At 39.8% G+C, this 13,458-nt stretch overlaps 1 protein-coding gene across 4 annotated transcripts in view; it reads left to right on the top strand.

Moving 5' to 3' along the window:
• The window catches only part of THRB (thyroid hormone receptor beta), a 371,634-nt gene that overhangs the window by 149,313 nt on the left and 208,863 nt on the right, over window positions 1–13,458 (top strand). For all 4 annotated transcript variants that reach the window (XM_079114289.1, XM_079114287.1, XM_079114288.1 and 1 more), the window contains exon 2: window positions 2,803–2,873. The gene's annotated coding sequence lies outside the window, so the exon portion shown is untranslated. The remainder of the gene's footprint in view (window positions 1–2,802; window positions 2,874–13,458) is intronic.

A 13,458-nucleotide genomic window follows, 5' to 3' on the forward strand; every position in this document is an offset into this window, starting at 1 on the left:
ATGGCCTACCAAAATGAACTGTTTTATGCCCAGAAATAAATGTATTCCAAATATAAATATGAATCAGTTACAAAACAGATTCTTTTCAAACTACAAAATAACTGCACTGTTAATATATTTCTGCCCCAATTTAGAATGTGTAAAGAACACACACTCTGAGCTAAAGTTATCCTGGGGAGTGATTCTCATTTTTGCCGTGAATCTCATGTAAACACAACTGGGCAGTCTCCTTTGAACCACGAGCAAATTCACAGCTCCTTGTTTTCTAAAGAGAAGACCAATTTAAAATGGGTCTGTTTAAGCTAGAAGGGTTTGGGACTTGACCTCGCTTCTTTAAATTTCATGACAGGGGAACCACATTGAATTTGTCTACTTGAAGGGTTCTGATTTGGTTTGTTCTCGGTGGGGAACAAATCCTGGAAAAGATGCTCTGTTTGTATTACAGCAATAATTTGGAAGTCACTTCATTGACACTGTTTTTCAGTTATTTATATGCGGTGCTGAGAATCGAACCCAGGGCCTCATACATGCTAGGCACGCACTGCACCGCTGAGCCACGACCCCAGCCCTGCTTTTCAGTTTCTTCTCAGGACTTTTGTCTTTAAAGCCTAAGCCTGTGTCTGCCTCAGTGAGATCCCTGGCGAGGCTCCTGTTCACTGACTTTGGGCAAAATGTTTAACTTTCTCTGCCTCTTCTTTCCTCAGCAGGACAATGGGATCTTAAATAATTTTACCTATCTCAAATGGTCATCATGAGGATCGTGAAATTAGGTGAAATAATTAGCACAAGCCGCCCACAAACTGTGCGGAATAAATGTTATGTATTAAAATGCTTATTATTGTAATTACATCAGAATTTTCATTTTGTTTTCATGGAGTCAAGTTCATATATATTCTTCGAAGTCTAAATCAGATTTATACTCTCAAATATGTGTATATGTGTGTGTGTGTGTATATGTATATATATGTGTGTGTATATATATATATATTGAAGTTCAGTGTTGTGTTTATGCAAAAGGCACTGTTTATTCTTAGACATTAACATCAGGGTAAGGATACATATTTACTCATAAATGTCACAAAGTCATAAGGGCAGTTGCAAACAGGAACTTCTTCTTGGCTTTGTTAATCTCCTCTTTCGAGCATGCTTTTAGGAGACAGCCTGCTTCCACATGTCTTGGTCTTCGACCTCATACTATCAGGGTTTCTGATGGTCTAGTGAACAGGAAAGTGGAAGGTGTCAGATTAGAAGGTTTAGGACAAGAGTAGTCAAAGAGAGATCTTGAAGGAATGGGATAAATACAACTCCAAAATCTTCCTAAATGTTGTTTAAAATGGAAGAAAATTAATAACGAGTCTGTCAGTTTTAAAAAAATATGCACTGCCTTTCTGTATTTGGAGTGTGCATTCTGTGTCATCGTAATATGGCAGAGTCACAGTAAACACAAGGTAAGGTGACATCCTCAGGAAGCCCAGAGTGGGGCTGGGGATGCAGCTCAGGGGCAAAGCACTTGCCTGGAAGCCCAGAGTTGAGTCGCAGAGAAAATCTGCACATACGCACATGCGTAAGCACACCCACACATAACCAACAATCACTTTAATGATATAACTAGTGCTTTTATGGTGCCATAAACGATGGGTGTCGGGGGAAAAGACAATAACCAAGTGTATATTTATTCAACTCGGCAGTTAAAGGGAATGAGCTGCTCTAGATGATCAGGGTTAGAGCTCACATACATAATGAGGAGTCACAAATGTAGATGGGGAGATATACAGAGATTCGTATCACATAGGTAATTAAAAACACTGCTCATTGCCCTGGAAACATAGATATGTATGTGAATGCAAAAAAAAAAAAAAGTGCCCTAAAAAGGTATAAAGAGTTTTATGATCTGAGCTAAAGGTAGTGTGGTCAAGGAGATTATACCTCTGCTCTATTTTTCGTAATTGAATAAAAAGAACAGGTATTACCAAAAATGTTAATGGTGATCCATTCTGGACTGTGGGAACTCAAACCTTTGTTCTCCTCACCTCAGGTTTTCCATGATTTTTAAGTTCTCCATAACAGACACCACAAAAATCATGGGGCCCCTTTGAAAAGCAGCTTCTCACTTGCAGGATAGATACCCAAAGACATCTGCTGCTGCATGAGCAGATGCTACATCTGTTTGGCTGCCTCGGTCATCTTGTTTGTATCTGTGAGAAGGGTTTCTGATATGATCACACTTCACACGATCTAAACGGCTCCATAGCTTCAAGCTTGGGTGGGTCCCCTGACATATGCCCTGATGGATCTGCCTTCTCCTGACAGGTGCCATCCAGCAGTGTCTCTGCCATGACAGGGATATAGCTTTTATCCAAGTCCTATCCCATGAACCCGCCTCTGACATGAAGCCAGTCCACTTCAGCACAACATTTCTAACTGGTTTGAAATTCCCATTTGTCTTTCAGTCATCTTCCCAGGCTCAGGATCCAAAACTGATCCTGAGCCCTGAAACATGGGTCTTGTTTCTGAAATTCCACGGGAGATAAGTCTTTGGGGGTCAGGGAAGTTGTCCCATGCCTACAATATGTGATTACAGCCCTTGTGTTAATGTCCCTTTCCCTGAAACCATCTCCCCTTCAGAGTGAGATTTTATCTAAGTCAATTTGCATTTATTCAAAATCAGAGACAGGTCTGAAACCAGAAACTATTTAAGCATAGAAATAAGAGCAGCTGCAGATTAATCAAATGTTGGGGACGTTTTAAAGGGAAAAAAGAAAACCAACTTATATTTATCTTCTTGTGTTTCCTTTTTTCCAGGTCTGCCGTTTCCCTCCCGTTGGCCAACCGACGTGGTGCCAAGTTCCACACGTGATTGAATGACGAAGAAGGTCAGATGTCAGGCTTGAGTTGACTGTTTGCAAATGTGTGATTCTGACACTCTTGAACATTATAGGGACTATCTTCCAATTGGTGGCATTGCTGCTTTTGTTATGTGTCATAGTTTTGAACTCTGTAGGTATTTGGGAAAAATATAAAACATTGAATGAACTTTAAAAAAAGCATTAGAGAAAAGGAATAGTAGCAATTCACTTGGGGGAAGAATAATCATAGTACAGTGAGCAGACACTGTACGATGATTTTTCACTTGCTATTCAGGAAAATTATGCCTAATGAAGATCCGACAGTCCTCTCCCACGTATCTTTGCCCTCATTCCATCACTGAATGCTAAAATAAACAAAAACCATTAGAATTAGGTGAGCTGTTGGTTGGAGCAAGTCAGAAAGGGGTAAACCTCTGGTGCAGGGCAGGCCCACTTTCTTTGCTGATAAATCCTGTGACTCCTCTTTGCATCTTGAGGTGTGTATTAATATCAGGCAACTGGCTGGAACTCTGGGTTATAATTTGGAGCCCAGTTTGTTTTCATTATTAGAACAACACAGTTTCAGTTTGTCTCTGCATTTAAGGTTGTGTCAGCACTTTCCTTTCTGTGTTTATTATTTTTAGCAGTTTAAAAGCACACCAAAAAAAAAAAAAAAAAAAAAGGCTTTCTGGCAGGAGGGTAACATCCAGGCTTGGCCAGGGTCTGGTGGAGTCTATAGAAATGCTTGCTGGCTTCGGGAGTCGGCTCTTTTGAATGCCGTCTTTGTGCCTGCCCTCACCCATGGCCTCTGGCCTATTGTCTAGGCGCCTCAGTTGGGCTGGTGCTATCTGATTGTAACCAGTACTAATATTACACTGCTTGGTGCCCAGGCCCTCCCTTGGGGCCCCCAGTCTGGCTGCCTCTGTCTTCCAACCCTCCCAACCCTCCCTGAAGGGGACCAGTCACACAGCTCCTATATCAGAAAACACTATTGGTAATTTATGGAACGTTCTGGAAAAGGGGTCGTTCTCACATATATGAGAGTTCCACTCCTCAGCCCCTTCTTCACCCCACCCCCAGTCAAGGTAACTTCTGGGGTCCTCCACCCCCACCAGGAAAACCAGGGCATCTCTGAATAACTGCACACATATTTGCAGGGCAGTTCTCTCAATTTACAGATGAGGAGGCTGAGGAGAATTTTCATAGATGTTCAAAACATGAGGCATTAGGTCCAAAAGAATGTACAGCATACTAATCAATTTTGTATAGTTCTAGAAAAAGCATAACTAATCGATGGTGATAGCAATCAAAACAGTGGTTATCTTGGGAGGAAAAAGGGGATTGATGGGCAAGGGGCACAGGGGAGCTTTCTAGAATGATGGCAATGTACATCTTTATAAGAGTGCCACCTGCATGGCATTTGTCAAAAATCACCTGCACATTTTATTCTATGTAAATTATACGTCCACTAACAATGAAAACAAAGAGGGAACACAAAGCAAAAAATAAATTAGACATTTAGTTAATGAAAATATTGTCACCAGATAATTGATTTTGATCAACTTTCTTAAAACTATGTGGGCTATTTTTTGAGTCAGGCCTAAGGTCTTTATGTAAAATTTCTGAACATCGGAGACAATGCTATTCTTCCAGTATTTTCTTTGTTCAGACATCACAAAAACAGGGAAAAAGAAATTCTCAGAGAATTTCTCACAGTGAATCACTGAATATGCTTTGGAGTCTCTCAACCTGTAATGTGGCTCAGGTGTATCCCACGGGAGTTTGGGGAGTGGAGGTCCTGAGAACAACACTTGATTCCACAGCCACAGACACCAAGAATCATTGTCCAGCCACGGTTCCAGGAGCCTTACAGAGGCACATTTTCAAGATAGGGTCCTCTGAGTTTTAGGGGCTCTGTGACTTTTGTCTCTGCTGGGAGGAGTGATTTGGGGTGAGGGCAATTTTATTGGTTTAGATATTGGATTCCTCTATCAAATTCTCTCTCTATATAGGGAGCCACAAGTAAAAACATGTGACATATATTTATACATATGATTACATTTCCACTAATGTATTATGTGGTGTGTATTTTTTCCTTAGCCAAATCAATATAATGATAAAACTTTAAGAATTAGACTTTTACCTCCAAATCCATGCAGATAGACATGTGCATTAGTCAACTTTTCATTGCTGTGCCCAAAATACCCCACCAGAACAACTTAGAGGAGGAAAAGTTTATTTTGAACTCACGGTTAGAGGTTGTGTGCATAGTCCACCAACTCCATCACTCCAGGCCCAAGGTGAGGCAGAGCAACATGGCAGAAACAAGTGGCAGAAGAAGCTGCTCACCTCACAATAGCCAGGAAGCAGAGAGAAGGAGGAGCTGGGGTCACAAGACATAATCCCCAAGGGCATGCCCCCTGAGACCTACTTCCTCCAGTCATGCACCACCTGTGTACAGATACCACCCACTTTAGTAGTCCTTCCAAATTATTAGTCCATAAAACGGATCATTCACTTATTAGATCATAATCTAATCACTTCACCTCTGAACAGTCCTGCATTGACACAGGAGCTTTCTGGGGGACACTTCACATCCAAACCATCAGAGCGCGAGTCCAGGCCTAGCACCTTCAGGCCAGTTTTGCAGGGTCAAAATGATCCTGCGTCAGTCTAAGAGTTCTGAATAGTCTTGGTATCAACTACACCTCCCCCAAAAGAAAACTCCCTTCTGAGCCTCTTTCCAAAACTTTGCATTAATCAGAAATACTGTGAAGAGGAAAGATCAAAATAAGCCCAGCGCCCTCTGGAGGTGCCGAGTGTGTAAAGAGTCACTGGTGGCTCCCCATCAATGCCACACTCATCTTTGCCAGAGAAATGAGACGCCATAGTGAGACCCTGTCCCTGGAGTTCCAGAAGATTCTCTTCTGGAATTTAGGATTGTATCTTGTCCAGTACTCTCTGTTTCGCAGACATGAACCTGGTTTTTGTCATGCTTTCCTTTGACAAGTACTATTAATAGTTCTCCAGAAAGTCTTCCTACTTTTTTAATCCTTTGCTCATACACATCTGAATGTTTCTTCAGTGAACTCTAAAATGTCATATTCTCCTCGTATGTTTTAGCAGAGTAGAACTTCCGGTGTTTGAGGGTGAAAAACAGGCCTCCACTAAGACCTAGAAAACAAGCCATCTTGGATTCAGTCACTTTCCTCTGGGCAGGTATCAAGTACCATCAAATAACTGCCCTTGGACCTATCTCCTTGCCATAAGGTATTTGACCATCTAACAAGCACCTTGCATCGCCCTGAAAGACTTTGAACCAACCCTATTTAAATTCTTCCATTTGTTTGTATGAGAAGCCAGGACATAAAATGAGAGATAATTATTTTGGTTGCAATACAACTAAGGACAGAGAGCAGGGCAGATGAGACCCAGAAGCCAGCCCTGCCTTTCAGTACCTGTTGAGGCTAGCAGGGCAAAGAAACTGTTTTTAAAAAAGGAAATAATGACAGTTTTAGGAAGGCTGAGAAAGGGTCATATGGAGCTGGAGCAGGAAGGATTTGAAGGTACTCAAATATTCTGGCCTTTGAGGCTGTTACTTTTTTTCAGAAAAAACAAACTGTCTACTGCTTGAGCGATTTCCCTACAAAAAGCCAAAGCCTTGCTCACCCGCAACACAGATCCACATAAACACAAGTTTAATTCCCTAATGAAGCGATGGCAGGACTGACTCATCTGTTAAAATAATTTTTTTCAATAACCAGGACATTTTTAACCCACACATACCATGTTTTGCCTGCATGTGACACACATTTCCTAATCCAACCAAATTTAATTTAGCAGTTTTCTCCAACCAGTTTATTTTAATGTGCATGAGAGCAGAAATGAAATTACATAATGTAAGAGTTTGAGCAGAATTTCCTTTTTCTTTTTTCTTTTTCCTTTTTTTTTTTTCAATTCCATTTGAAAGGACTTGTTCCACGTCATTGAGAGTCAACTTAAACAAATGGAAAATACCAAGGCAATAATTGTCTTCTCCATTCCAGTGACTGTGGGCAAGTGCTCCTCCTGAAGCCTGCACTCCCAAAATATCTTTTCCTCTCTTTCTTCCCTTTTTTCTTGTGTATGATGCAACATGTGTAGTCAGAAGTTTCAGTTATTCATAAGCATGGGAATGAGGGTAAAATGTCAATAATTAAAGTTCAACCTATTGATATTTTTCCCTTTGATATAAGTATGCAACCTGAACCTTTTCAAGCACCAAAGTCCTTGGAGGGTTTAACACAAAAGAGAAAATATCCTGGTTTGAGTTTTATCTCCTTTTCCTTCCCCCGACTATTTTCTCTATTGGTACTATTGAGTTAATAACAGTTTTTGTTTGTTTGTTTTTAAATCACACTGAAAGAAAAATAGCAAACACTTTGATGTGCACATTACTATCATTTTCAGTTTCTGGACAGGAAAACTGAAAAGGAAATGGAGCAATGTTTAAAACCATCATGTTGAGCGTTAACTGAGATCTGTCCATCTGTAAGCCACTGTTTCTAAGAAGAGGAGCGATAGATTAAAATGAATCAACATATTGTATATATTAGGAAAATCGCTAAATTTGTGAAGAGTATTAACTTTAGAGCCTTCCATAATAGAAAACCATAAATAACAGTGACTTAAACACACACAAAGATCTCTCTCTCCAGAGCAGGAAGAATAGTTCTATAATCATCCAGCACTCAGACTCCTTTCTTTCTGAATTGCTAGTCTTGTCATATGACTTTATTCTTGAAGTTCCCTTTTGGTTCAAGATAGTTGCTGGAGTTCTAGCCCTTGCACATAAATTCTAGGTCAAAAAAAAAAAAAAAAAAAAACCACATGGGGAATAGGGAGATTAAAGGTACCCATTACCAGCTATTCGTTTCTACTCCAGAGGTCCTTACTAGAATTCTCCCCCAACAATTTCTACCTACTACCTCATTGGCTGATTCCAAGGTGAAGGGAGGCTGGAAAATGCTACTGAGTACCTTGCTACCCAGGATGAAAGTGGAATCTGGTTAGGAAGGATCATGCAGAGGCACTTAGTAGGCCTGGCAGCTACTGGAGGCAGCTTGTGACAGGAAGAATGATCAGGGTGATGCTGTAAAGGGACTGATCTTCTCCAGATCAGTAGTCCCAAGATCTGTAGATAGACTGATCTTGTAGCCAAGTGCATGCTCGATAATAAAGGGAGGAATAAAAGGTCAGTTTGAGGACCCCAATTCATGGTAAGAAGCTTTGTACTATTAGTGAAATGGCATCAGGGACAGGAGACAGTAAATGTATGTGATAGAATTAGTGAAGAATGAAGTGACCATGGAGAAATGTGTTCACCAATTAGCTGTGCAACTTAAAACTATGTTTAAACAAACACACATATATATATGCAAGCACGTACATGCTTGTGGGGAGTATGCATGTTCATACACATATGCATGTATACTGAAGGCACTCCAGGACAGACATCAATTAAGCTTCCAAAAAAGAGGGTAGGAATAAACAAAAAAAAAATGTTGCATTGTGTTTTTATATACAGAAAATTGTCAGGAGTTGAATAGTGCAGCCAGTCAGCAATGTTTAAGTAATACATCAACAAACATGCACATGCAACATAAAACTTTCCTAGGCCTCCAAACCACCAAAAGCAGTGATTTTCAGACTTCAACATCCCAAAGGATCACCTGAGAAAAAGGAAGGGAAACTGAAAAGAGGCAAAATTATAGACTTTTAAAGGAAATAAAAGGAAGAGGAGTTGTAATGATAACTACAAAATCATCTTAAGAAGACAAGTGGGAAGACGTGGGAAAGTGAGGGTGGGGGAGGAAAGAGCTGCTGAGTTTCTTTTCTCTTTTTTTCCTTTTTACTTTCTTTCCTTCCTCCTTCCTTCCTTCCTCCCTCCCTCCCTTCCTTGGATAAATAGAATCAGAAGTTTGGTAATTATATTTTCATAAATTTTTAATTATGTGCTCCCAAATGGGAAAAAAATTTAACCCCAAATAATCATCATAGCCTTCTGTTAAGCCAGAGGGTAGCAGGTAATGTCTCGTCATTTATAGTTGACAAAAGCAGGCCCATCTTTGTTGTTGACAGGATGGAGCCAGAGTCCCCAATACAGCTGCTTAGGGACTCCTTGTGTCCATAGTACATGACACGTTTGTATAAGCACACACCCCAGGTATGCATGATCCACAGGGCTGGGCAAAATTGACCAAGCTAGTCAGTACAAACTATTGGGTCTGTATGTTTGACATGCTTGTCTGCAAGACAAAAAATGATGTTTCATTTTAGCTTTTACCATCAGCTATAAAGGAATAAGTAGAACTTGGATTTCTGATATTAACCATGTTAACCCCATCTGATTGCATTTTGCAAAGCTAATGTGAGCCCTGTGTTTTTCCACCCCATGCTGAAGAGGGGCAGGTTTGGTTGCCTTGGCTGCCTGCTACTCCAGGTGGCTACCCATTCAGCTTGCTGAGGCAAGTGTTGTGATTTCTGCTGTAACATCCTGCACAAAGTCTCTCATTAAAAATAAATGCCTATACACTTACGTAGTAAAAGTCTAAAGACATGCATTGGGAAAATACCAACTGTAAAACAGTGGTTAACTTGTGGGGGGCAGTGAGGGTAGGTTGTTAGCAATCTGATATGCTTTTACTTCTTATTGGAAGACGAAGCAAATACAGCACATCCGCGAATGGTGGGTACATGAGTGTCTATAATACTGTTTAACATACTTTTCTAGGGCACTAGGGATTTAACCTAGGGACAATTTACTACCCAGCTACATCCCCAAACCCCCTCCATTTCATTAAACAGGGTCTTACCAAGTTGCTTAGGGCTTTGCTTAGTTGCTAAGGCTGACCTTGAACTTGCAATTGTTTTGTCTCAACCTCCTGAGCTGTTGAGATTACAGGCATGCCCCATGGCATCCAGCTGTTTTACACACTTTTTAAAATATATGAACTGTTTCATAATTTACATTTTTTAATTAAGCAAGTGCACTTCTTACAAGCAAAGTTATCTGAGTTCTTTAAGTGAAATCAATGCTTTTAGTTTTGAGTAGTCAAAGGTAGTGTTTCTCAAAGATAAACATGTATTAGAATCATCTAGAGTTCTTGTCAAACAGTTTCCTAGGTTTTACCCCCAGAGTTTCTGATTCAGTAAGTCTAGAGTAGGGACTGAAAATCTGCATCTTAACAAGTTTGTCAGTGATGTAGATATTGCTAATCCCTGGACCACACTTTGGGAACCACTTATCTAAGAGAATTTTTCATCAAGAAAAGTAGAATTTGGCTGACTGATCACTCTTCCAATCATTAAACAACTGTTTGCTTTGTAACTAAGTGTCTACTTCCACAGTTGATCTAGACCAGGTGTTTTGCATAAAGGTATGAAGATGACCTCTCTCTAGTGAAAAGGAAGAACTTCCCCATTACAGCTGTGCAGGTTGGACACTGTGTGAATTGTGCTCACTGGAACCCTGAAGCTCAGCCAGACAGGATAGTCCTGGCAGCCAAAAAAATGTTTGCACAGCGGTGTAATGCATGCCAGCAGAGTAATGCATGCAATGATATGAATATGCATGATGTTGAGAGGTGAGCAGGACCTCTGAGCCTGGATGTGAATTGGGGGCAGAATCAGGTGAGGCTTCCTGGATGTTGAGATTCCTTAAATGAGTCTGAAAAGATGAAGAGAAATTATCTGGAGAACTGAGAGGGGACATGCAAAGGAAGTAACTTTTGCAGACCAGAAGCATGATATGTAATTAGTAATAAAACTGTTGAGAATGGAGTAAAGAATTCAGATTGGCAGGTCAAAAGATGGCTATCGGGAGTCAGATCAGGAACGTGCTTTAGATCTTGATCTGAAGAGCAGTAGGGGACCATTTAAAAATCTCAAATAAAACAATGATTTGATCCAGTTTTATACACGAGAGAGTCCAATGACCAGGGTAAGACAGATGGGTTGGAGGTAAAATTGGCCACAGCCAGCCAGGTAAAACAGTTACTCATTAGCCCACATGCAAAATGGTGAGGGCTGAGCTTAGGCAGTTCCAGAGAGGATGGGTTGGATTCAGTTAGTGTGACAAAAGTAGAACTGACAAAACCCAGGGGCTGATTAAAAAGCAGGAAGCAATGCAGAAGCCATCAAAGATGACTCCTTGGCTTATGTCTTAAGCAATGGGTGTATGTTGGCACTAGTCATTGATCTTGGGAAGGACAAGAGGAGGAGATCTGAGGGCTGGAAGAGGGGCTGAGAATGTGAGACTGGCTTTGCACATTTGGAGTTTGAGGTATTTATGAAACTGCTCACAGATCTACCCAGAAATGAAAACATCAATCATCTTAATTTCTGATCATTCCGTAAGAGGTATGGAAATGTCTAAAATAAAGACTGTTGATAAATACAATCAAATTATTCAGCAAAAGTTCATGTCATTTCACTCTTGCTTTAGCAGCTTAGAAAAGAACTCCTCTCCCTCCAGCTTTAGCCACAGTCTCTGGTCTTCACAAATTGGATACCAGAGAGAGGTTGCTACCCTGTGTGCATTTCTGATGACTTGTCAATCACACGTGTTTCTCTTTATCCAAGGATTATCTGTGCCCATTTTCTATGGGACATTGGCTTTCTAAATTGATTTTCATAACTTTTTTTCCTTTGCTACATTTATTATGTGTATTATCTCTTTCCCATCTTATTCTTTACAAATATGTCTTTTCCAACTTCTTATTTTTCTTTGCTGAAGCAGGAGTTAGCTGTTGTCTCTGCCTGGAATAGTCTCAGGTGTCCCCCACAGCACCTATTGGTTCCCTCCTCCTCTTGCAAGTTTTGATTCAAATTGTATCCTCTCATCAAGGTGGCCCCGACCACCCTATTTAATACTTCAACTTCCCATCAAGCACAGCTCTGGGCAAACCTGATCCCCTTCTTTCCTCTTTCTTTTATTTTTTAAAATTTATTTATTATTTATTTTATTCATTTTTAATTTTTTTACGGTCCTCTTTCTTTTTCTCATATGACACTTTTTACCTTTTAATGTACAAGATGTTTACTGTGGTCAGTCTTTGTTTTTTAGATAAGAGTCTTTTTATTTGACCAGGCCGATCTAGTAGGCTCAAGTGATCCTCCTGCCTCTGCCCCGCCAGTAGCAGGAACTATGGGCATGCGCTACCACAATCAATGTTATCAATCTCTGTCTACTACAATGTAGCCCCTTTGATAGCAGGGATGCAGGAGACTGTCTTGTTCCAGGTACATCCCAAACACCTAGAATTATGCCTAGTATGTGATAGATGTTCAGTACACGTCTATTGAATGAAGAGTGTTTTTACATTCTTATCCATTGTCCTAGAGTTTCAAATTTTAATCTACATAAATGTATCAGTTTTTCATTTGTGATTTCTTCCATTGTTTTACATTTAAATATTCCACATAGAAATTGATCAATATCTGGCCATACTTTCTTGAGATTTTTTTTTTTAAGTTTCCTTAAAATAGTTACTCTCCAATTTATATGGTATTTATTAAAGTGTACAGTGTGAAATAATAAGTTTAACTAGATATTTCCCCCCAACTCATCCATATGTTCTCATTTGTTAAATTGGTCCATTCCCCCCACTAATTTATGAGGTTACCTTCTAAAAATCCTACGTTAAATTCACACAGACACATCTGATTAGAACCTGTCTAGTCTGTTTCATTCTCTCTGATGACTGTTTTAAACCCTTTCTACTGGTATTTGCCAACAGTCTTATAGAAAGTCTTTGGTTGCACTAGAAGCAAAATTTAGATTTCTTAAGTCCTAAATGAACCCATTAGAAGTGGAGGAATGAGTAGTGGTCCCCTGCGTTTACTTGGATAAAAAGTAGTTTATTCAAAAATGTTCAACTCTTTCACAACTGGTCTAAGTATCCAGCTTATGTTAAACACATATATTTGCCTTTCTTGATGCCTGTGTTGTGCTGACTGATTTCCTGACATCCCAAAGATTTGAGAAGACCACACTAATGATCAGACAGCTTTGACTTGAAATGTTAGGAGGCCATGCCAAAGCCAACAATTTCTGGTTTGTGACTGTGCTTCCTGTTAATAATAGGTAGAGCAGCTAGTTACCAGCTCCCTTTGGGAAAACATGTTGTCATATAAATATTTATTAAGATTTTCTCTATGCAAAACTCTGTGCCAATAGAAAGTGCAAAAACTATAACCAATTATACTTCCCTGAAGAAACTTCAAATAAATTTAGTGGATCAAGATACATTCACACAAAAAAACATGAATAACACTTCGTTATTGATTGTTGGTTGTGTTTTTATCAATTCAAAATGAATGAGGAAGCTACAACATATTCAAGATGTTAAGAAGAGAAAGAGATGATGGTGGATTGAAGTGTTCTATGAAACCTTTACTGAGGGGATTAGATTCTGTACCATACCTAGAAAATAAGCAGAATTTGACTTTTATAGAAGAGAGGGAAAGAGAGGGTGATTAATACAAAAACCTATTCCTAGCATTTAGCAGTCATTTTGTTTTCATGTTGCTATAATTGCTATTGTAGGCTATGGGTGGCTTATTTCTGGAC

This window comes from Sciurus vulgaris (genome assembly GCF_902686455.1).
Source record: "Sciurus vulgaris genome assembly, chromosome: 16".
Taxonomy (NCBI): domain Eukaryota; kingdom Metazoa; phylum Chordata; class Mammalia; order Rodentia; family Sciuridae; genus Sciurus; species Sciurus vulgaris.